Genomic DNA, 25158 nt, shown 5'->3' on the forward strand with positions numbered 1-25158 from the left:
GTATCTTATAGAAATTCTATCCAGCAATAGAGCACGAAAATCTTAAATCCAACTCCACTGCACTTTATTCAGCTTAAGGATACCCAGGATGATGCCATATTTGTTGCGGTGGTGCCAGACTTTAACTCTGACCTTTTCTCTTTGAGAGAATGCACCAGCATGACATCTAAAAAAGACGCGCTCCTCCATACTCAAACAACCAATGCATAGCACTATCTTTTTATTTGTCGACTCCAACCTTTTCTCCACCACTAATGAGATCTGAATTAATTTTTGATGAATGTCGAGCACCTGATTCACCGGCACAGATCCGTTTGGCCATGGACATCCCTTGCCTCAACCTACATCCATCACCTAATTGACATTATCTTCCTTCTCTGGGCTAGGCTATATAGTTCCGGCAGAGTAGACGACTTGAGTTGTTTTCTTGAGTTGTTTAACAGCAAGGGATTCATGGTCCTTCAGAATTCAGTACGTTGGCGCGATATGGAAACCCAGTCCTGGATGCTCGTCTCAAAGACTACGACGCTAGGACGGCGGGACGTCTCGGGCTGGTAGTCTGACGGCGGCGTGCGCTGAGAGTGTTGTTCGCCTGCTCGCACGCGCGCGCGTTTTCGCCTGGACCATGTACCCCGACCAGCACACGACCCTGGCTTGCTCGATGCGACGAGACTCGATCTGAATCCTAGAGAGACGTCGAAACCACCCCACCGCGAGAGAAGAGTAGAAGACGATCGGATGCATCTATTTTTCCGATCGAAGTCGGCCAGGCTGACGTTTCCTTTCTCAGCGTAGCGGCCGCACGGAGCCCATGGGCCTCCACAGATTTTGCAGAGTCCTTCCGATCAGACCCGGAGCGGTACCGTGTAGGAGGCCGATCCTTATTCCGATGAGATCAGAATGCGACCGATCTTTTTCCCGATAAATCAACATAGACTCTTGTCACGTACGACGTACGGGTTGTGTGTTATGATTTTCTCACGGAGCAATCGCCTAGGACGTACGACGTACGGATCCTATTGCCGCTTAATAGTAAAGATTATAGCCATTTTGTTTCATGGGAAAATTATATTGGGTGTTAACTGTATGTGTGGCTGTTTTCCAGGTTTCAGATATAATAACCTATATAAAAGCCGCACCACTTTTAACCTATATAAAAGCCGCACCACTTTGCTGAAACGAGAGCAGTTTGGACACTATTTTCTCCACGTTTCTCTCCAATCAGGTTCACCCACGTACGTCTTTTTTCCTGTAGCCGCGCGAGCGGTTCCTGTGGATGCGCTTGATTAGTTTCCTTTTCCTCTTTTTTTTTTCCTTATGCACAATTCACATTTACCGGAAGGCAGCCGGTGGATCCGCTATTTACGGGCCGGTTTCCATCTTTTCCCTTCCTTCCATTTACCTGCAATTTCCGGTGTTTCCGGTCTTCACCGATCGTGCATGCTTTAGGTTTTCACAGGCATTATCTGATTGACACATACCTTTTTTACGTGTCCATCTAGATTTCTCCCCGTATCTCTTATCTCCATTCCCACATCTCCACGCCTCCTTGCACATGCCGATTTGCCCCATCTTCCACCTCATGGCCAACACCGTCCAACCCCAACCAAGTCGCGTTTGCCCCTTGCCCCACGGCTGCCGGCGGCTCCGAAGGCCACCATCCCGCCGGTGGGTGCCCCGCCAACCAAGTCTCTTTTGCCCCTTGCCCCACAGCTGCCGGCGGCTCCGAAGGCCACCAGCCCGCCGCCGGGTGCCCCGGCGGCAAGTCGTCATGGAGAGGAACCCTGTCTTCTCCACCACCTCGGGAATGGCGGTCGTGCGGGACACCGCACAGAAGTGAGGAGGCTTGGCAGAGGAGCTTACGCAGGCGGTCGAGGGAGCCCGAGACTGGCAGCGGAGATGGAGCTGTCGCTGGCTCGGCTGCCCGAGACCGGCGGCGGAGATGCATCTGTCATTGGCGCAGGCATGCCAATTCACCTATGAAGTGGTTATGTTTATCAACATCCCACCCGAGGTTCATTTTCTTGCTGTCCTGTCATCACCTTGCAGGTGTGTACCTGGTAACCTAGGCAGGAGCCCCACTTTGCACTGATTTGCAATCTTCCATTCTGCATCAGATTCATTGAACTGGAGTTATAAATTTGTTGTGCTACTTTGAGGATGCAAGACAGTAAGTAGTGGTTCTGCTTGCAATACAGACTTATGTTTCCATTTTTTTCAGTTTGTTCTTCACTTTAACCATTCCCCATCTGCACAGTCTCATGAACATGATGTATATGTAGGCAAGGTTTTTCTTCATCCCATACATTGTCCATACTTCACATGTTTGCCTTTTATACTTCTTATTGCATTGGTTTTCTTTGTTTGTATAGTTGTATGTAGTTTCTAGAGGTCAGTACTTGGATGATTGTTACCAGAGGGGTTAATCAGGCATTGTCCTTTTGTCAGGTAATAGTTGCTGCTTGGCATTGGACTTTTGGTACTCCCTTGCACTGAGAGCGGCAGCGCTCGGCTCTCCATTTGTGATCACTCCTGCTCGGAGCATTGCGCCGTCGACTACTCTCCGTGCTTGGCAGACTTCACAACATTTCTTCCGTTCATGATGCAGGTAAATGTCGACATGATTAGCTGGTGAGCTAGCTGTCCACTAATGTTGCTTCCCGATCTTTGTAGAAAAAAAATTTGATATGGATTTAAATGGTCCTCTTAGATATGGGCTTAGATGTTCTCTTACATGTGGATTTAGGTGGTCACAGCATCATGAAGTGAAAAGTATTGTATCAGGCAGGTCTGAACGTCGCTGGTTTCCAAAACATGCCATGGTAAAGATATTAATCCAATACAATGTTTTATGCAGTGAAACTACCATCGTCACTCGGGTGAGCACCCATCCAGTTCATTGGCATGATGATTGACCGGTTCCCCCCGCCATAAGAGATGAGCTAATCGCTGTCAGGTTTAGGATGTAATGGTAATAATGAGATCAGTATGATTGCATGCTTAATTTCAAAAATAAAGAAGCAGCCCTGTTTGATGGGCAAGCGACGGTTTCGTTATGTTGCAGGGTGACACTAGCGCCGCTGAAGTAAACAAGCACATGAGATTTCCATGTGGTCCAACATTATCAAAGAAAAAGGTAAATATCACTATTACCCATAAAACAATACACAAACTCTACACTTACCGCCTTATATTTACGATCGGATAATAGGTGATCCCTGATTGTTTTTGCAGCAAAGCCCCCAAGGAACTGTTTCCACATGAGTTCTAATCATCATGGTCTCAGTACGTCTGCAGACATGTATGAAGAAACACGTTACCTCACTAAGTAAAGAAAACCCCTCGCTGCTTCCCTCTCCTCTCATTCCTTTTGTATTGATGATTTATCGATAATTTTACCCGTGTGTTGACTGATTGGTATTATTATTTGCTTTGGCTGCCCGTTAGTGCTTGGATAGTTAACTATTTCTACACATATTTTCTTTTCTATGACTGTTACAGCACTGTAGTAACTTGGTTTGTTAGGTTTATTTTGGTTTGCTAATTTCAGATCTGTAGAATGTTGATGTAAGTCTGGCCACTTCCACTCTGGCTTTTGGATCTGGATAGCCCGACGTTCAGCTTGCCATCAACAAACAGAGGTGAGAAGAGAGTGTGCCCGGACAATTGTGGATGACAAGAACTCTCGGGAAGATATCGCCTAATTTTCCCCCAAGAGAAGGTGAACCGTTTGTCTTTTCTCTGCTTTTTTCCCTATGCTATTCAAATATACCTAATCGTACCTACTTTCTCTTGCTTTCTCGGTCCTTCATGGTCTACACTATCGGTTTAAAATTTACATGCACATGTGTTCATTGGGCTAACATGTGGGACATGGTAGACTTCTTTGATGTCAAACCAATAGACAAGAGATTTTTTACCCTCTGAAAATTTATGTGGGCGTGACAATCGAAATTTATGGCCTTTATACAACGATTTTATTATATTACCTCATATGTGAATTAAGAAATATATTGATTCTTTCATGTAGTTGTAGTATTCCTTTTATGCCTGACATTCATGTAAATGAATACTTAATGATGATAGTGTATATTTATGTTTCGCACGGTAGGTGTATTTAATGAGTATGTTGCTTTCCTGGGATTTTGTCAGCACCAAATTTTTTGTATCATCATAATGTCACTACTTGCTCTATCTTTGTAAGCTGTACGGACAACCAATTTGATAGCTATACTGCCATATTTGTAGGCAAAGAAAAACCTAATGAACTTGCTGCTGCAGCTAGAAGCAATGAATGACAAGACAAAGACATTGCTAACGCTACTCTGTAACCTGCAATATTCAGATCCCAAAACGTTCATCTACGTGATACTGAGGTTCAGACCAGGGTTTAAATTTTTCTTTCAACGCAAAAGTTGAAGTAAAAATTCGCAAAATATTTTGACCCTATTTAGGTATAGAGATCTCTTCGGAACGAGTGTTTGAGCGAACTTGAACTCTTTTGATTTTTTTTAACACACAAACTCTTACATTTAGACCCTATTTAGGTATAGAGATCTCTTCGGAACGAGTGTTTGAGCGAACTTGAATTCTTTTGATTTTTTTAACACACAAACTCTTACATTTAGACCCTATTTAGGTATAGAGATCTCTTCGGAATGAGTGTTTGAGCGAACTTGAACTCTTTTGAATTTTTTTTGAACACACAAACTCTTAGTGTAGAATTGCAAACGTTTAATCAGGCACATTGACAGTTCATGCCATGCTAGCTTTGCATTTTAGTATTCTACTACTTGATCCTTAGTTACAGAATAGGCAGTACACCTTCACTGGTATTTCAATGAGAATTTTACTAGGACATCTCTTATTCTGGTGATAACTACCATTTTCATTTCGATAGGGCATCTCACTTTATGTATCAGTTTTCGATCATAATTTTTAGTGCTTTACCAATTACCACGGTTTCATGTTGAGATATGTACAAACATCTATACTTTGTTGAATATTATGTCTTTCTAATTGCTAGACATACATCTCAGTTTTGTGTGCTATGGTTGATCAATGATGCTAAAGACTGAAATATTTATCTTTATTCAGATTATGCAGATATCTTCACTAAAATGAAGCATACTCACTCAACTATCATAACGCGCTACCATGGCAGATCATATAGCACTTTCAAGGAGGCCTTCTAGGCATGAGGACTAATTACCTAGCGATGACAACAATGGTTCTTGCTATTTGATGAAGCTATCCAGTGGGATTTTTTTTGGCTTTTGCATTTGCTTATGATTGTTTTGTTGTTATGTTGTGCCACAGATGGCAGAATGTTTTTGCAGACTAGGTCTTCTTTCGGCCATTCACGCCAAGTAATTTCTACCAAGTACACATTTATTAATTTGGGAATTTTCTGTTATGTTTCGTAAGAATAGACCTCTGGCTTCCAATATTGGCACTGGGTCTATTCATGCTGAAAAGTTGATTCGTAATTTATTAATTATGGAAAATGTTAAGTATGATAAGAATTCTTAAAGGAATATGTCTCTTTCTCTTCGTCATCAATTGAACAGGGATCAGTACTCTTTTATATTTAGAGAAAATCGGTTATCCAGTTTGAAGCTAAACTTAGGTGTTCCTGCAATACTATAGTTGTGTCAACCAATGCACAAATAGCTTACAGCCTTACTTAGGCAGTAACTAATTTTACAACATGCGGGTTTCTACAATGAAATTGCAACTGCAGACTAACATGCAGGAATGAAGTCACACGTTCTGGGCCAACAACGAATTTAGATAAGCACTGAACGGAGAGAAACACGGTAGTTTACCTGCAAGCCTTCTCTTCCGCACTCCAGGCGGTGAGTGCTGATGCTGCCGTCCCAGTTGGTGATGCTGAAATCAGCAGGACGGGCAGAGTGTGTCTACAACTGCTAGGGAATCCGAATCGGCGGATCGATCGACAGTCCGTTGTCTTTGAGCCAGCTCTCCCGGTGGAATCCAACTCGGTGTGACAGTGCCACCACCGCCGCCTAATCCACATCGCCAGCTCACCTGCCATTACCCCACTTCCAGCATCTCTCCCCCCGACTAGCGCGGGACTGAGTGTACGGAGACCAAATAGCTCCGGTGTACCAACGGGGCAGGCGAGGAGGACGCCGAAGAGCGGTCGGCTGCAACGATTAGGTGGTGGCAGCATCGAATCAACGGCTACATGACCTCTAGGCTTTGTGGAGAAAGTGAGAGCAAGAAGGGGATCGAAAGTGAAGAGAAGAAGACACAGAGGGAAGAGTAATAATTGCTATAGCACTGCCTTGTCTTAGCCGGTGCCCACCCGTCCGCTCCGTCCGATTAGCATCCTACGGCTCGATCCATTTTCCGACACGTATCAGGTAACCGAAGCGAACCCCCCTCCTCGCCCCGTGATTCTCTCCGCTCGCGCTCTCTCTTCCGCTCTCTCCTCCGCCGTTCTCCCCCGTGTCGCCCACACCAAATCGAGGCTCCCCGTCGGCGAGTTGGTCTCCGGGAAGCCGTCTGCGAGGTCTCATGTAGTATGGGGCACTAGGGGAGTGCAGAATCGGTGGTGGGAACCAGTGGATCGGCTCGTCCTCGCCCGATTTCGGTGCATTCGAGGTGGTGTTAGGTTGGATTTGGTGTCTTCTGCCAGATCTCTGGATTCTGCGTCCGCTTCTCGTCGGTGTTCTTCGTCAAGTGCTGGTGAGTGCTTCGATTCGGCGCATTTGAGCCTCTCATGTTTCTGATTTGGACGATTTCGCGTTTTCCTGTGATGCGCGCTCGGTTTTTTTGCGGTGGAGGTACATCCCCCATCCCCGGCTAGGGTAGAAATTCATGTCGCCCGTGAGTCCGTTCTAGTTCCCCCACCCACGAACTTTTGATTATAATGTTAGTTTCCCACCCTATGAATTGTTGATTAAAGTTGTTTTTCTGCAATGCTTCATACATGCTATCCGTGTGTGTCCGTACTTGTTTCGTTTTTGTTGTTGTTGATTATGTGAACGAATAATCTCCAGAATATATTGCTCAGCTTTCAATTCAGTTTTTGTTCAGGTTGTATTCAAATAATTTTGAGATTCATATGGCAGACTAGTGACTGGACATCAACAGATTCATATGGCAGACTAGCTACTAGATTCACATGTTGTAGATCTGGTTTGTAGGTTTTGATAGGTTTTTTTGATTTTGCACTCATGTGTTTCATTGTAGCAGCTAAGTACTTCTCTGTATTTGTTAATTTTTGTTGTTGCATGGCATAGGATGTATATTTTTCATGCATGTAATGTATATTTTTAACTGTTTGTTTTTCCAGTGTATATTCATCTGCAAAATATATATTCCCAATTGTAGGATGTATATCCTTATACTTATGATGTATATCTGCGTGTGGTATTGAAGCCTTGTACTACCTTGTTTGGTTTTAGGAAAAAATTAGAGAACAGAGGGAGTAGTACTTGTATTTCTGAATCTAGTACAGTAACATTTTCGTACATGCTCGAATGTTGCTGGATATGATCAAATGTTGATTGAAAGCAGGGTGATAGCGCAAGTGGAGCACAAACAGGGGAGGGGGTAGCACGCCCATTTGCTGCTTCTTTGATCACCCACACTAAAGTTGGTTGTTATTAGCTGTAGTAAAGGGTTTAGCTCTTGGTCACCCAGAAGTCGCACAGCCAAACCATACAGAAAACTGAACCCGCCGCCGCCACGGCGCCACCGCCTCCATCCCATCGCCATTCAACTAGGGTTTGTCTTGCAGATGTACATCATATTTTCTGTAGATGTATATTTTTTGGGGTAGCATGTACAACTTGTATGCTTAGGATGTACATTTTCATATTATTACATCATGTAGGATGTATATCCTTATACATATGATGTAGATTTTCATGTACATGAATAATTTTTTTGTTCATCTGCAGAATGTATATTCACTTTCTATAGGATATACATCCTATAAATAGCTGACCACAAAGTATTGAACAATGTTTATGCTTAGGATGTATATTTTCCCAACTTTCTGATTTTACTCAAGCTTTTGTAGTAAACTATTTTTGTCTAAGTGCTGTATATTACAACTGCATAGGATGTAATAATATGTAGATAACTTCTGTTTTGATCTATGCAGGGTTTGTTCATCTAAGTTGTAATGAAACCAGTCAATCCAATTGTAAGTTCTGTTCCCTCAGTTTATTTTTTCATTCAAATGTTGACTAGGATGATTTAGGGGGGTCTAATACTTACGGTGCTTTTGTTTTGTTTTCTTTTTCTTTTCTCTTTGCAGATACGTTCTAAGACTCCAAAGAGCCGGCAGAAAAGTACCACTAAATTCAAAAGGATGAAGCAGAGGTTACAGTATAAAAATGTGCCTGCGGGTAACGGGCATGAAGAACAATCACCATTGCAGAGTGTCCCTCCTTTGCATGATGTGCACCCAATTGCAGTTGAGCCAGCTGAAACAGTGGATTGTCCATCAGTTGAAGAAGAAATCCCTGGGGTAGAGACTACTATTGCTTCCAAGAAACCGGTACATGATAACAAACTTGCTTCTACTTACCGTTTCCTTTTATTTATTTATTTTGCATGCATTTTGGTGGGTGTGCTCTGATGTGAAGTTTATATTTGATGCAGGTCAACTTATTCAACCGTTCTTCTCCAATGAAGGTTGTGAGGGTTTGCAAGGGAATGACGAGCAAGCAGCGTACCTTGATCAGTGAAGCAGAATTTTCCGCCATCCTAAGCATGAAATGCTCCAAGCTAATACCTGAGTTATGCATTTACCCGATGGAGCACTTCGATCCAGTCGCTGTGTTCTTGATTTTGGTGATAGGGGGAAGATACCTGTTGATGTCCGATCTGTTGTCAATGTAATGGCGGTACCCATGGGTAATTTCCCTGTCCCATACAAGCAAAATATTGAAGCAACAAGTTCGTTCTCGAGATGATGGGGATCAACAATGGCAAGCAACCAAGCTGCCGCGGATGTGGAGTTTCAATTAGGGGAAACATATCCTGCCGATGCTCGCTTACTTGAGGAAATTTATCATTTACCTAATCTCTTCCGTGTTTGCTCCTACTACTTGGAATATATGTCGGTCCAAAGTGTTACCCGGCGGTTATTAACACAGAAGCAATCCCAAGGTTGAACTGGGCAAGATTTATTATTGACATCCTCATTCAGACCGCGAATGCCAAAGGAAGCAAGAACTGGTTTAAGGCTTGCATGCCATACCTCATGGTTAGTTTTGACTGTTTTTTCTTTTTGCACACATTTCTCAATGGATGTAGATAACACATACTGATTTGCACTTTCTAATTTGGTTTCTAGGTCCTATATGTTGATTCATTACAAACAGATGACGTAAAGGTACCAGTGGGTGGACCTCGCATATGTGTCTGGACAAACAAGCTCATAAAGCGTGTCGTAGAGCTGGACACTAACACGGATGGATCGTTTGGAAAATTACCGGTACTACCCCCGCTTTTTTCCTTATTCTGGTGAAATTTTCTTATAGCATAAGATTCTGGAGAAAAGTATCTCTCTGTTTTTCCATATTTGTTTTGCCTGCATAGGATGTATATTTTTATAGGACTTTTCTGATTTTGTACATGTAGCTAACAAAATGTTTCTTAAATCTGTTTTGATATATTTCATAAGAAGCTAACAAATGCTTTATACATTTTTGATGTTTTTATTTTTGTACCTTTTAACCCTATAGCTAATTTGTGTCTCTGGTTTCGATTTATACATAAGAAAGAGAATTTGATCCACATAAAACTATAGCTATTTTTTTCACCTTTTTGCATTTGGGAGAAATATACACTGAAGCTTCAAAATAAGTTCCAATTGTTACCCTTTTTGCAAATTTACATATAAACTGTGCTGTTCCATTGGTTTTTTACCCTCCATACGTCCCATCATATGATAATTTATAATTTTTATTGATAGCATGTATTGTTTATATCACTTGCATGATCTCATTTGTTGACCATTTTTTCTTTTAAATGTCCCCAGCTCAAGGCTTGCTTCAGGAACAAGCCATTTTTGTTCTCTGCTGAACCCTCTGTTGTAGACATGTTCATCAAACGACATGCACCAGTATCTCCAAATGATGAAGTAAGGCTTAACATTTTTTTGTTACTTCTAGCGGCATGTTCTACTTGTTATTACAAATACACTAGATTTTTCACTATCTTTTTTTATCTTTTCTTATGTAACAGCAACTGGTAATATACAGAGAAGCTGTTTCTAGCATGTGCAATGTGTTTGAAGATAGTCTTGCAGAATTTGTGAGGTCGTTTGTAGTTAATCAAGGGAAGGAAAGCTCTGAACTTCCTCACCAGGCAGAGGAAGATGTGCAGATCATTAGCAAGAAGAGACGTCGCACAAGGCAGAAGGTGACAGAAGCTAGGAATGAGGAGGAGGTGTTACCGGACCACATGGCAGGTACCACAGAAGTGGAGGTTGTTCCAGAAATGGGGATTGCTGCAAAGTCTAAGAAAAGAAAGCCAGATGACAGAATTATTGCTGCTGCAAGGCCTAAGAGGATATTTCTGGCACTGAAGTGCATAAGGAGGAAGTGACTGCAAAATTGTTTGAAGAAAAGGCAGTTGGTTGTCAAAATGACCACATAGCAGGAAACACTGAACTTGCTGAAGATGAACAACAAACACGCAGCAATGTACAAATGGAAGAACCTACAGAAGTCAACAAGGATGTGTCAGCTGTAGCTACTCAGGAAACAGAAGTATCCCTCCAACAGACCAACATTGGTGATGCACTGAGGAATCTCCAAGTTTACGGTACAAGATCTCAATCAAGCACTGAAACTCCTCCAGCTGTTGATAATATGGAAGGAAGTAAAGGGAGCCAAGAGGAAGAGGGTAGCCAAGGTTCAGGCCAACTTAGAACAAGGAGGAAGAAAACAGAGTCTTGTAGCCCGATTGGCAGGAGGCCTGTCACAAGATCAATGTCACCCATTAAGCAAGATGTTTCCGCCAGCCCGATTGGGAGGAGGCTCACAAGATTTGCTACTGCTGAAGCACGGGCCAATGCTAGCATGAACAAGGTTTACAACTCGCCATCAAGCGATCAAAGTCACAACCATATTCACGCTGCAAAGCTTGACACAGGGAAAACCAAGGAATTGATTGTTCAAACTGCGAATGAAATAGATTATCAGAGAAAGGTGAGAGAGCTGGCGGAACATTGCCCATCGTTTGATCTTGGTTTCAGTCAAGTGGAAGAAACAGTGGGTCAGCAACCAGTAGCTGAGCAAGCACTAAGTGAGCAAGAACTAACTGAGAAGACAGTTGGTGACCAAACACTAACTGAGAAGACACTAGCAGAGGAAACCATACCTCAGAAAACAGTAGCTGAGCAAGCATCAGTACCTAACCAGCAGAATGTTATGGAAATACCGGAAGAAGATTCGGAGCTTCAAGAACTTGTTGTTATTTCCAGCAATGATAGTGGTGACTCACTGGATAAAATATATGCTTCTATTGAGATGCCTTCCTCATCAGGGAAGGGCATTGTGTTGCAAAATGTAAGAACTTCTCCAACGACGCCTGGTAGCACCACACCTATTCCGCAAACGAGGAGGGTAGTCAAGCTAGGTCCACATCAGAAGTCTCCATTCATTGCAAACGCAAAGAAACCGTTTGTTCCTAAGTCAGATTCTGAGTTATACGACAAGGTTTGCATGTATGGAGGGAGAACTAAAGATACATTGAATGACGAAAGGATTATTGATTATGGAGACTTCTTCATTTACCTCCGTGATTTGGCTGACTCTGTAAAGCCTGGGGGTTGGTTAAGTAACTCCACTTGCGAGATCGCGTTGCAAGCACTTTCTACAGAGATGGCCAAGCAGAAGAAGTTTGTCATGCCACTTAGGATTGCGGTTAGTGCACTACCACACTTTTTGTTTCATTTCAATGTTTTGCATTTTCCAGTACTGCCATTGGCATCAGTAGTGCCCTTTGTTTCAGTTAGTGCCATTTTCCAGTACTTTTTGATTGTGTTCTTCAATGAAGTAGTGCCATTTTGCAGTAGTTCCATTTTATCAGTAGTTTCACTTTTTTTTAAACGTGTTATCTTCTTGTTTCCTTCCACGTGCAGACAAAACTCAGAAGTGCTGCCACTTGTTTGACGGATAGATCAGTGAAGAAAGTATTCGAGTGTTCTCCTAATCACCGTTTTGATCACAAAGACATGGTAAGTCCCAAGTTGTTTCTTCAATTATTACTTTTCACATATAAACTGTAGTTTTAGAGGAAATAGTTTTAGAGAAAAAGATGTACTTACTGCTTGGTTCACTTCGTTCTTTTTGGCGAATCTTTTTGCAGTGTTTGATGTTTTATACATTTAGGCTTTAATTAAAATTGAGTTGCAAACCTCTTTGTTTTAGAACAATTTGAGGTATTCATGTTTTTTCAAAACCATGCAGGTAATGTTCTCAGTATTGCAAGACTTGACACCTGACTTGGATGTCATGACTGGACACTACTACCTTATCGTGCTGAATTTGAAGTCCGGTAGGTTTGAAGTGATGGACTCAATGAGACGTGAGAGTGATCGTGGACTCATGAAAGATTCTCGAACAATCATCGGAAGTATAAAGCATTTGTGGGCAAAGAACTACGATCAGTCAAAAATTGATATCTCAAAATATGAAACAGGTACACATAAGTACGCCAATGCAAGACACTTTGTAAGTTCTAACATATGCTTTTTAATTGTTCATCTCAATGTATTCTATTACTTCTTTCTACAGGAAAGTACATTCAGCTTACTAACATTCTTTTTTTTTCAAGGTATGACTGTGGGTACTTTGTTCTAAAGTTCATTGAAGAATGGAATGGGAGAAAGATGCTAGCATTTAGAGGTTCGGACATGCCAGCTCTCAGGAAGCTTAACTTGAAGAAATGGGTGGACTTTCACAAGAACACAATCAACTGGGAGGAACTTCTCTTCTCATAAGGTACATTCTTCATGTATGTCTCAAAGGTACTACTTGTGGAGTACAAAATGTATCTTTTCATGATTCTCATGTAAATTCAGAATCATGTTTTTTTCTCTCCATGATTTTGTGATGACCAATCCAGCAAGTACAAAGCATGTATTTTTCAGCATGCAAATTCAGATTTTATGAATGTTTTTAAGCATAATCAGTGTGAATGATTGATGTCCACGATTAAGCACCGAAATTACATGAATGTAATTAATTAACAGAACTTGGATATGAGACACCAAATCATAATTCCCAGTGCAACAGATAGCTTAACATTTGGGCAATGTATAAAATCAATCTTACACAAAGAACAAATCCACCAGTACTTGATAACATGAACAAAATACGAATTCCCTTATGTGATTACACCATTTCACGGAAGAAGTCAAATTCTTTGGGCTCTGGTGATGGTGTTATCTTATCTTTGCACATAGCCGCAGTGTGTTGATTTGTAACAACCCAAAAATTTCAAAACAAATAAAATGATTTTCCCTAGTTCCAAATTTTGGAACCAACAAAAACTTTTATTAAAATAAGATTGATACATATAGATCTTGTTTAAATCTTGTGTTTTGCCATGATGAGTGTTATTATGCTTATGTGCTAAACCCTAAAACCCTAAAGTGATCAAGTGAAGATCACCAACCCAATAAAATAAAAGAGAAAGAAATCAAATAAGAAAAACCTTAAACCCTAATCTTATCCAGAAATCATTTGGATCTATTTTGAGAAACCCAAAATAAAATAAAAGACATATGGGGACATATAGCCCTAAAAGGTAAATCTTGAACCCTACCCTTATTAATTATGCCAAATGGTGGTGAACCATTGTGAACCCCACAAAACCCTAAACCTCACCCCTCTTCTCACCATACTAGTTAAAATGAAATAAAAAGAAATTAAATAAGAAAGAGGCATATGTGCCTATGGCTATATTTATAAAACTTTACCCTAAGCCTTCTACTTTGCTTAGAGGTTTGGAAAACCTTCATACACCTTGCCAAGTACTTACCAAACCAAATCCAAGTGGTTTCCAAAGAAAATAAAAAGAAACTAAAAATGCCATAGAGGCATATGAGAGAAAAGTGCAAATTTGTGAATTTGAGAGGATTGACCCTAGGACTTGTTGTGAATGGTTGGATCACTTCCATATACCAATTCAACACCTAACAACACCTTTTGGGTCAAGCAAAGTCAAATTAAAAATCCAATGCAACATATGCATAGAGGCATATGAGACACATAGCCATTTCACCAAACTTTGACCTATGACTCTAAACCTTGACCAAATGATGGGAAACCATCTCTCAACCTAATGTAACACTAAATTGACCCTAACCCATGCCCAAGTAAAGCAAGGTGAACAAGTTACAAAAATAATAAAATATGACACATCACCTCTTATGTGTTATGGCCATTTTTGCAAATCTTTGACCAAGACCTTTTTAAATGGCTTCAATGGTTGGAGAATGTTTCTAAACTAATAAGAACCACATTAGAGTCAAGAAAAGTCACATCAAATGGAGAGAAATCAAATGGTGAGATAATCCCAATTTCACTCACATACACATAAAGCCAAATTTGCAAATCTTCAACCAAGGCCACCATGGCTTGATCGATTGTTTGTAAAACTCTTATATATGATAAACAAACACAATTGCATCAAAGAAACAAGAATCAAATCAAAGGAAATCTCAAATCAACATCACATATGATAATGGTCATATGTCACATTTATAATTTCTTCCCCACTTTGCACCCACCTATCTTTTGTTTCTGCAACCAAACTTGGCCAACTCTCTCCATGTCATCCAAGACCATGTCAAGGTGAACAGCTTCGATGTTGACCACCAGTGCTGACTTTGACCAGGTTGACCAGAAATAAATTGACAAGTGATGACATTGAAACAAAGAGAAGATTCCTCCACTTTTTGAAAACTTGCAAACCTCCACCAAAATGAGTACCACCACCACCAATCTACTTCAAATATTATATGAATAAGATCCACCAAAAAGTTTGCCAAAATTCAACCAAAAACTTCTTGCGGCCATTTATACAAACACCTTGTGGGCAGCACCTATATTTGTGCCCATACTGAAATTTGGTTTGGACCAGGTCCAACCCTGACCATCCCTGCTGCTCTGGAGACTCACCACACCCCTGGGCACCAGTACAGGCCACTGCACCCCTCTCTCTTGGTCACCATGACCAAAACCCAAACCATGCCGGCCATCATGACACCCACATGCTCACCTCCTCTCCTCTCCCATCTAGACTACCTCAGCACGTCCTCTAGTTCGCCCTCACCCTGCTGATCATGACCATGCACGCGCTGACCCCAGGAGACGCTGGCACTGGCCAGAACGCGACGCGCCCAGACACGCCCTGTGACGCCAGCATGCGCATGGTGGCGACGCAGAGCGCGCCAGAGCGTCGCTTGCCCCCGTCGTTGCTGACCTCCTCCCGTCCTCTCCCTCTCTCCTACGCACTCACCAGGTCACCTGCTCCCTCCTGGACAACCCCACTGGCCCGCGCAAGCCCTGAAGCCGACGACTTCGTCGCCGACCGCCGCCACTGTTCCGCAGGACGCCGCACTATGCAGACCAAGCCCGTCCCCCTCCCGCTGTTCTGAGACCACCGTGACGACTGCCAGACCATGCTGCACTGCCCTGCCCCCTCGCCCGTGACGCTAGACGCCTGTAGCCTCGCCTCCATGCTCGACCTTCCCCGCTCCACCACGGCCACCACGCGCCGCTATAAAAAGAGACCCTCCCACTTCGATTTCTTCACACCGCCAGTCTCCACTCCCTCTTCTCACTCGCCTCGCTCACTCTCCTTGCTCGATTAGCCGCCGACGCCGTCCAATTGCAACGTCGGAGCCGCGGAGGTGCTGAGAGGCTCGCCGCCGATTGCGTCCTCCTCAAGCTCTCCCTCGACCACCGTTCGACTCGCCGTCCTCGACAACGTCGAACGCCGCCGACGCCCAGTCTCGCCGGAGCTCAGGTGAGCCGCCCACCCCCGACTAGCGCCGCCAGTAACCCTGCCCCTCGCCGTCGACGACGACGACTGTGGACCGTCGATCCCAACTCTAATCCTACGGCCACCATCGCTCCTTACCGGTTCGGCGATTTAAAACGACTGACGCTGGGTCCCACCAATCCGGCGGCCCGCTGCGTGCGTGGCACGCTAGCTGGGCTGGCCCAGACCTTTTCCCCCTCTGCGGCCCAAATCCTTTCCCGCCTAGCCCACTAGTTTGAATTCGAATTTTTCAGTTAGATTTAAATTGCAATCTGATGCAAACTTTGAAAGTGAATAGGGAAAATTCTACTAGGCCAAATTTTACAAATTTTATATTTTTAGAAAGCTCATGAAAGGCCCCATCCAACCACACTGGATTCAAATCAAAATATGTTGTAGAATAAATGTGACAAAAATAACAAGGCAGGGCCTTTTTCCACTTCAAATAATTATTAAAAATTATAGAAAAGTGCTTTTAAGATATTTCCAACTCTCAAAAATCACATGTCACATTATCTACCAGAATATATAAAAATATGACATAGTTGCTTTACATGATCATGGCCTAGTTTAAAGATTGGCCCTATGGCTAGTTCTAGATCATTGAAAATTGGGCAAGATAATTTATTAAAATGTATGAGAGCTTCCCTCTCATTTAAATCTTGTCTCAACTAATTCAACATGAGGTAGATACCATGGTTAGTTAAATCCCATATTGAATTAGTTGATGATATTAAATCATTACTATGTGTTAATAAAATGCATGAGGTGCACCACCTCATTTAAATTATCTTATATTTACTAATTGGAGGCACCGTAAAAGCCTCCACGTTAATCCACATCATCAGAATAATTAAGACAATTAGATCTAAAATTTATGGTTAGGATTAATCGAGAAAGTTGTGATTTATAGTGTACCATAATAATTTACATAGACACGTTACGTACAAAATAGCTGGCACACGAGGCAAGGCGTGCGCAGCGCTGCCTCCCAAGGCGTGCCGACCGCTGCCTCCCTCATGTGAGCCTACTCAAATATTAGCTCTCACGTGAGTCGTGCACACCTTTATCTCTTATTATTTTCTTCAAATCCAAACAAACAAGAAAATCTGACCGTCGTCTCCTCCTACAGTTGGTAACAAAAATTAATACGTCTCAGATCTACTCATCCAGTCCATGGTGGAGAACCTGTGTATGCCTCGCCCATTGCTTCTCTCCACCACCTTATACAGATATGCAAGCTCAACAACTTCACGGCAGCAACAAACCAAGTATCTGTGGTGATGTGTAAAAGTTGATCTTTATCTCCGGTAATACTCACAAGGTGTAATCAACAGGAGTTGCCGCTTGCTACCACGGCCGTCAACCGACTTTATTTTCCCACTCGGAATCATTTATGGAGAGTTAGCCATAAAATTGCTCAGATATTAGTGTCCGCCGTTCCGATGCCGATCTGTTGTGTTTGTACAATCATAGAGACAAGATCAGTATGCATTACGTTCTCATGGCGGAACATGAAAAGATGGAGCTCAACGGAAGAGGCAAGCAGGAGAGCGCTGCGACAGCCGTAAGCTACATGGCTCCAACGATGGTGGCGCTCCCATCTACAACTACAACCAGTAAGACAATAACAAAAGGGTATATTCTAGGTGTTCAAGTCTACGATAATTAAATATTATTTTATAACATGTCTATATTAATTTGACTTATAGATTGTGCAATTGCCATCACGTGGAGTCAGGAAGGCACTCATTTTACAATCTCAGGTGATTCTGTCCGTGAGTATATCAAACAAGTTATTTTTAACCATGGCAATACAATTATCAGTCCATAATACGTAAAGAGTTATTTGTAGAGGTCGCACCTTGGCTATTTAGTGTATGAGTTCATGCGCAGTTGGTTTTCGGTCATATTCTAGAGACTAATCCAATCACCGCCACAATTCATCTCAAAGGACGATCATGCATGTGAGATGGCAACTATTCATCGTGAGATGTAACACGGTCGGTAACATCGGCGGCTCAATGCGGCAGGGCGTCTGATCTCCGTGAGGGCTGCCACTGAATTTGGAATTCAAAAATTGGTGGTGCACTATTCATCCCGTCATGAATAGTACTTTCTCAGTTCCTAATAAAACTTCTTATCTTTAGGTATAGATTCATCCGTATCTAGAAAAAATTGCTAAGGTTTTTTAGGGATGGACGAAGTACATCAAAACATCGATCAAGCGTAACAATTATCTACCCCATCGTTTGCATTTGGCATCGATATTTCCATAGGCCGGTATGAATCATGACCCTAACTTGAACTTATTTTTCATGAATCATGCATGCATATACACGGTGATTTCCAGACTCCAGAGCATCCATGTGTGGCTGCTCTTTTATCGAAAAAAGGTGTCGCTACTGGCTGCTAACCTAACTACACGCTGTCGAAGGAAGCCTGCACAGGAAAGCACAGGGTGCTGAAAGAAACATAATCTTGGAGTGGACGAGCGGTGATGGTAGAGTTCTTGCAGAGAACAGAACATCACCAAATGCACAACGTACAAACATCTCCATCCCTCTATCCATTAGATTTTACTAATTCTAATGCATGCATCGTATCTTGCGTGCCATCTCTATGGTTTTTTTGTCATGTAACATGACATAGAATAGCAAATTTACTGAAGTGCTTCAGTGTGTGATCGACGTATGGCGCCGCAATTGAATAAAAAGAATATAAAAAAACTTCAAATTTTCATGGATAGAATATGCAAGCATCAGTCCTATGAACTGCTGGAAATATCATAGTAGCTCGGTTCATAATATTATTTTCACAAATATTAACTGCATCGATTTGTCAATAAAAAATCATATGAAAAGCTGATAGTCGAAGTGTAATACCAGAGACTGTCTCCGTGCATGAAACTTCATCAATCTTCTAACTCTGGAGTATGCTATGTAAATGTGCTCAGATTTATATCAATATGTGTCTAAATAAACATTCAACATATTTTGATTAATAAAGTCAGAGCCATTTGAAACAAAAATCATGCGGAAGATCGCTAAAATGTATGAGGTCACAAAAAGTTGAAATATCGATACAATGAAATATACATGTAAAACTATCTAATAGCGACTGATTAAATGCACATGATTCTATTTTATTATGGAAATCATGTAAACATACGACATGTGTTGGCATGTTTAACATTTATATGACTAATATCTTATTATTTTAGATAGCTAGCCCGTGCTGGAGCACGGGTTGGATTCAAATCTATGAGGTGTAGCACCTCATTTAAATCAACCTACCAAGTGGCCTAAAGTAGTGTGATGACCCTGGTTGCTTGGTCTCACATTTGGCTCACTTAAGAATATTAAATGTTTGCCATAGTAGCATTTAAAAATTTCCAACAAATTATTAAATCTTATGGGAGTGTTTCTCTCATTTAAATATTGTCATGAACAATTCAAAATGAGGTAGAGACTCTGGTCATTTAGGTCTCACATGAATTGTTGATGATATTAAATCTTTACCATGTTAGGATTAAAAGGTATGAGGTGTTCACCTCATTTAAATCATTTTCTTAAATGATAAGTGTGAAGAGGTTGACTTTGGTCAACCTAGGTCATATATTATTCATAAGAGAAATTAAATCTTAATAAGATAATGAGAGGAAATTATTTCTCTAAGTAATTAAAAGTAATACCTTATTTAGTATGAGAGAAAATTATTTTTCCTAAATAAAAAAACAACACATTTACCCACTTAATAGTAATGAGTGATGCTAGTTACTGGTGTAAATTATATGAGGTGTATCACTTCATTTAAATCTTGTCCCAAGTATTTTCATATGAAGTTTGAACCTCTGGTCAAATACTCTCACATGAAATACTTGGAGATTTTAAATCATAATAGGCATTATTAAAGGGTATGAGGTATCTCTACCTCATTTAAGTCATTTTCTCAAATGATGATGATGAATGGTTGACTTAGGTCAACATAAATTCATGTGCGATGGTTTGAGAAATTAAATCTTAAGAAGATTCAATGAGAGGAAATTATTCCTCAAGAATTTAAAAGGAAACTATCATTTACATATATAACGAGAGGAAATTATTTTCTTAAAAATAAAACCATATCAACCCACATGATGACAATGTGATAATGCTAGATTTAGTTGTGTGCTTCATGAGTGTGCCTAGTTTAGTAAATAAGTTTGGTATGATGATTGTGTACCCCGTTTTCATTTATAGATGCTAGTTCCGAAGGCTACGAAGGGGACGACGAGAACATCTACGGAGAAGAAGGAGGAACATTTTGATCAATACACCAACCAAGGCAAGCTAATATTCTTGCAAAAGAATACTCTTGCAAAGTGCAAAGCTCACCATGAGCAAGGCATTCCCCATTTATTTTATGTTCATGATCCTATTGCCCAGTTTTACTTTACAAGCTTTACTTACTTCTGTTTTATCAAAGTATCTTTTTGATTCATGATTCACTTGGTTAGTCTTGGATTAGTACAAGAGTATCAAAGTTAGCCTAGAAGCAAAGCAAAACACTTAGCACCCCTCATACATAGATGCTAGTGCTAAATTAAAAGTGACTACTCTAGTGGGGAACTTGTGAAATGAAATGACTTTGAAAACCTTGGAATGATGATTCATTCTATTGAAAGATTTTGAAGGTGAATATGACTTGTGAATGACTTGGTGAATTTTACGAAACCTGATGGTTGGGTTCGGATGCGATACCATTCCAATTTACAAGTACCCCCACAATACCTGATTATGGGTAGGGCTTAACTGGAAGTTTATGTGTCTTAGTATGGGTTCCCTCTAAACAAGCGTCATCGGGGTTATGCCGAAAGCTGCCTCCACCACAAAAGAAACGACGCTAAAGATGAGGTGAATGTCCGGCCCAAGCCTCGTGCGGTTCCCGGGTTGACGAGTTGGTCTTCACTCGGGAGGCCAAGGTCATGGGGAGAGGTACCTATACTAGGAAATGTAAGTGAAAGGTTTTGGTTGATGATCCGCGTACTCGAGTTACGATTATTCGGGGTTACCCCGACGGATGTAATCAAAAGTTGTGGCACAAGCGTACAACCTCCGCAGAGTGTAAACCTATTCGAATAGCCGCGTCCACGGTTAAGGACGGTTGGAAAGGCCATACTTGTTCCGTCATCAGACCATTTTCAAAAAGGGTGACATATGACTTGTGATTTTACTTTTGAAAGGTGGATGGTGAATTTGACTTGTATTACAACAAATGTTGTGGGAATGACACTAATGTTCCCACTTGAGTTAGTTAGCATATGAAAGGTCTTGATTTCAAATACTTGTGAACTAAAATTGGCTTTATGCAAAAGAAACTAGAGCTTAGCACCCCCTTACCGAAATGTTCGTACTTACATTAGTATTAGTTTGCGAGTACTTTAAAGTACTCACGGCCGTGTCCCTGGCTATTCAAATGGCCGGACTATGAAGAGGAGCAGCGAGTATGAAGAGGATGGACAGCAGGACGTCTACGACAACTAGGACTACTCCGACGTCAAGCGTTGGCCTGTGGACTATAGAGTCCCCTTCTATCTACGCTTCCGCTATGTATTTGTGATGTGTGTTGAAACAATAGTTCAACTATTATTGTAATATTGGATCATGTGATCTATTTGTAAGACGACTATGATATGTAATGAATGATGACTTATGATATTCAACTGTTATGTCTCGCAACAACAATATTCCTGGGATTGCGATGTATGGCATAATAGGCATCTGGACTTAAAAATCCGGGTGTTGACAAGTTGGTATCAGAGCCATTGTTTGACCTTAGGAGACCCTAGTTAGAATGGACGTCTGCAAAACTTAGTTTCAAAAACCAAAAGAAGTGAATAATTGTGAAAAACTTATTCTCACTCTTACCCTTGAAATCCTTTTTCAAAAAGATGAGAAATCTATACTCTACTTTCTTTGCAAGCCTACATAAAATTTTGCACCCCTGACTACTTTTCTAATTTACTCCTCTTGGTTCACAGATGACGTACCAATGGAAGTCCTATCAGCTTGGTTCCGGAGGCGACCTAAGGTTCGAAAAGGAGTTGAAGCAACTAGTGGACTATCTAGGACACCCGTATCCCGAGTTCTTCGGAATACCCCTCAAAGCTCGATTAGGAGAACCACCTCAGTGGGACGTTTCTACTGATCTACGAAGGAAGCTTGATGCCCCGGTATGGGAAACCATATGGTTTTCTGTAAGGGGAAACACTTGGAAGGAAGGACTAGACAAAGCTATGCAAGAAGCAATTTCCCGTCTGTCTGGACAAAATGAAGACAAGATCAAAAACACTCGTTTCATCTACTACCCAAGACATGACTCCATGGGAAGACCGATGACCATGCCCCCACCACAACCAAAGATGAACCCCTATGAAGCACCTCAGGACTTCAGGCAGTACAAAACCCGCAGGGATTTGGACAACGCCCTCACCTCTCGCCAAGCACCTCACCCGTGAAGAAGAAGAATCCACCCTGAAGAGTAGTATCACTCCAGCACTTAAGTAGGTGTGAGTTGTATCAGGATCCCCTTGTATCGTAGAGCGAATGAATGGTTCTTCAAACCAACGGTGTGTTAGATTTGTAATGTGTGATGCTTGGTATGAATGAAAAAGTGTTGTTGGTTGTACCCCCTCAACACTACTCAAGTTTGGAACTTTTCAAATTTTATCTCAACCAAACCATAGAAATTCCCCCTTTATCTTATGATCTACCTCATTGTTCAGATGGCCCCTCCTACCCGCAACAACCCCCGTGCCCAAGCCAACCAGATGCACATTAAGCACGCCAAGATGACTGACACCATCAACATCCTTGCAATGGAGCGCAAGGCACTTCGTCATCAGCACGCCAAGAAGGACTACCTCATTGCTCGCCTCCGCGTGAGGATAGCATCACTGGAGCAGCTCATCCCATTACCCAACCATGCCCCCAGAGACAAGTCCATTGTGATTTGCTATGCATGTGGTGTTACTGGTCATTACTCTAAAAAGTGCCCGATGAAAGCCGCCAACAATGCCCCAAGGACTGGAAGCAATGTTGTACCCATTGCCCAAACAGACAAGTCAACGGTAACCTGCTATGAATGTGGAGTTGTGGGTCACTTCTCCAATGAGTGCCCCAAAAAGCTTGCCAGGATTGCCGCCAATACCGCTGCAACTGCCCAGCAGCAGCGCTGTGCCACAACTGGAAGGAAGTTTGCCCCAAACTACCCAAACAACCGCAACGGTCGTTACTACCGCTTGAATACCACCGAAGCACAGGAAGCACCCCAGGCCATGCCAAGTATGTTCCCCTGTTAATCTCACTACTCAATCTTTCTTAGGAACCTAACTTTTCATAAAATCTCGGGACGAGATTTGTTTAAGGGGGAAGGGTTTGTAACAACCCAAAAATTTCAAAACAAATAAAATGATTTTCCCTAGTTCCAAATTTTGGAACCAACAAAAACTTTTATTAAAATAAGATTGATACATATAGATCTTGTTTAAATCTTGTGTTTTGCCATGATGTGTGTTATTATGCTTATGTGCTAAACCCTAAAACCCTAAAGTGATCAAGTGAAGATCACCAACCCAATAAAATAAAAGAGAAAGAAATCAAATAAGAAAAACCTTAAACCCTAATCTTATCCAGAAATCATTTGGATCTATTTTGAGAAACCCAAAATAAAATAAAAGACATATGGGGACATATAGCCCTAAAAGGTAAATCTTGAACCCTACCCTTATTAATTATGCCAAATGGTGGTGAACCATTGTGAACCCCACAAAACCCTAAACCTCACCCCTCTTCTCACCATACTAGTTAAAATGAAATAAAAAGAAATTAAATAAGAAAGAGGCATATGTGCCTATGGCTATATTTATAAAACTTTACCCTAAGCCTTCTACTTTGCTTAGAGGTTTGGAAAACCTTCATACACCTTGCCAAGTACTTACCAAACCAAATCCAAGTGGTTTCCAAAGAAAATAAAAAGAAACTAAAAATGCCATAGAGGCATATGAGAGAAAAGTGCAAATTTGTGAATTTGAGAGGATTGACCCTAGGACTTGTTGTGAATGGTTGGATCACTTCCATATACCAATTCAACACCTAACAACACCTTTTGGGTCAAGCAAAGTCAAATTAAAAATCCAATGCAACATATGCATAGAGGCATATGAGACACATAGCCATTTCACCAAACTTTGACCTATGACTCTAAACCTTGACCAAATGATGGGAAACCATCTCTCAACCTAATGTAACACTAAATTGACCCTAACCCATGCCCAAGTAAAGCAAGGTGAACAAGTTACAAAAATAATAAAATATGACACATCACCTCTTATGTGTTATGGCCATTTTTGCAAATCTTTGACCAAGACCTTTTTAAATGGCTTCAATGGTTGGAGAATGTTTCTAAACTAATAAGAACCACATTAGAGTCAAGAAAAGTCACATCAAATGGAGAGAAATCAAATGGTGAGATAATCCCAATTTCACTCACATACACATAAAGCCAAATTTGCAAATCTTCAACCAAGGCCACCATGGCTTGATCGATTGTTTGTAAAACTCTTATATATGATAAACAAACACAATTGCATCAAAGAAACAAGAATCAAATCAAAGGAAATCTCAAATCAACATCACATATGATAATGGTCATATGTCACATTTATAATTTCTTCCCCACTTTGCACCCACCTATCTTTTGTTTCTGCAACCAAACTTGGCCAACTCTCTCCATGTCATCCAAGACCATGTCAAGGTGAACAGCTTCGATGTTGACCACCAGTGCTGACTTTGACCAGGTTGACCAGAAATAAATTGACAAGTGATGACATTGAAACAAAGAGAAGATTCCTCCACTTTTTGAAAACTTGCAAACCTCCACCAAAATGAGTACCACCACCACCAATCTACTTCAAATATTATATGAATAAGATCCAGCAAAAAGTTTGCCAAAATTCAACCAAAAACTTCTTGCGGCCATTTATACAAACACCTTGTGGGCAGCACCTATATTTGTGCCCATACTGAAATTTGGTTTGGACCAGGTCCAACCCTGACCATCCCTGCTGCT

The sequence above is a fragment of the Lolium rigidum genome, chromosome 4 (assembly GCF_022539505.1).
Source record: "Lolium rigidum isolate FL_2022 chromosome 4, APGP_CSIRO_Lrig_0.1, whole genome shotgun sequence".
Classification (NCBI taxonomy): domain Eukaryota; kingdom Viridiplantae; phylum Streptophyta; class Magnoliopsida; order Poales; family Poaceae; genus Lolium; species Lolium rigidum.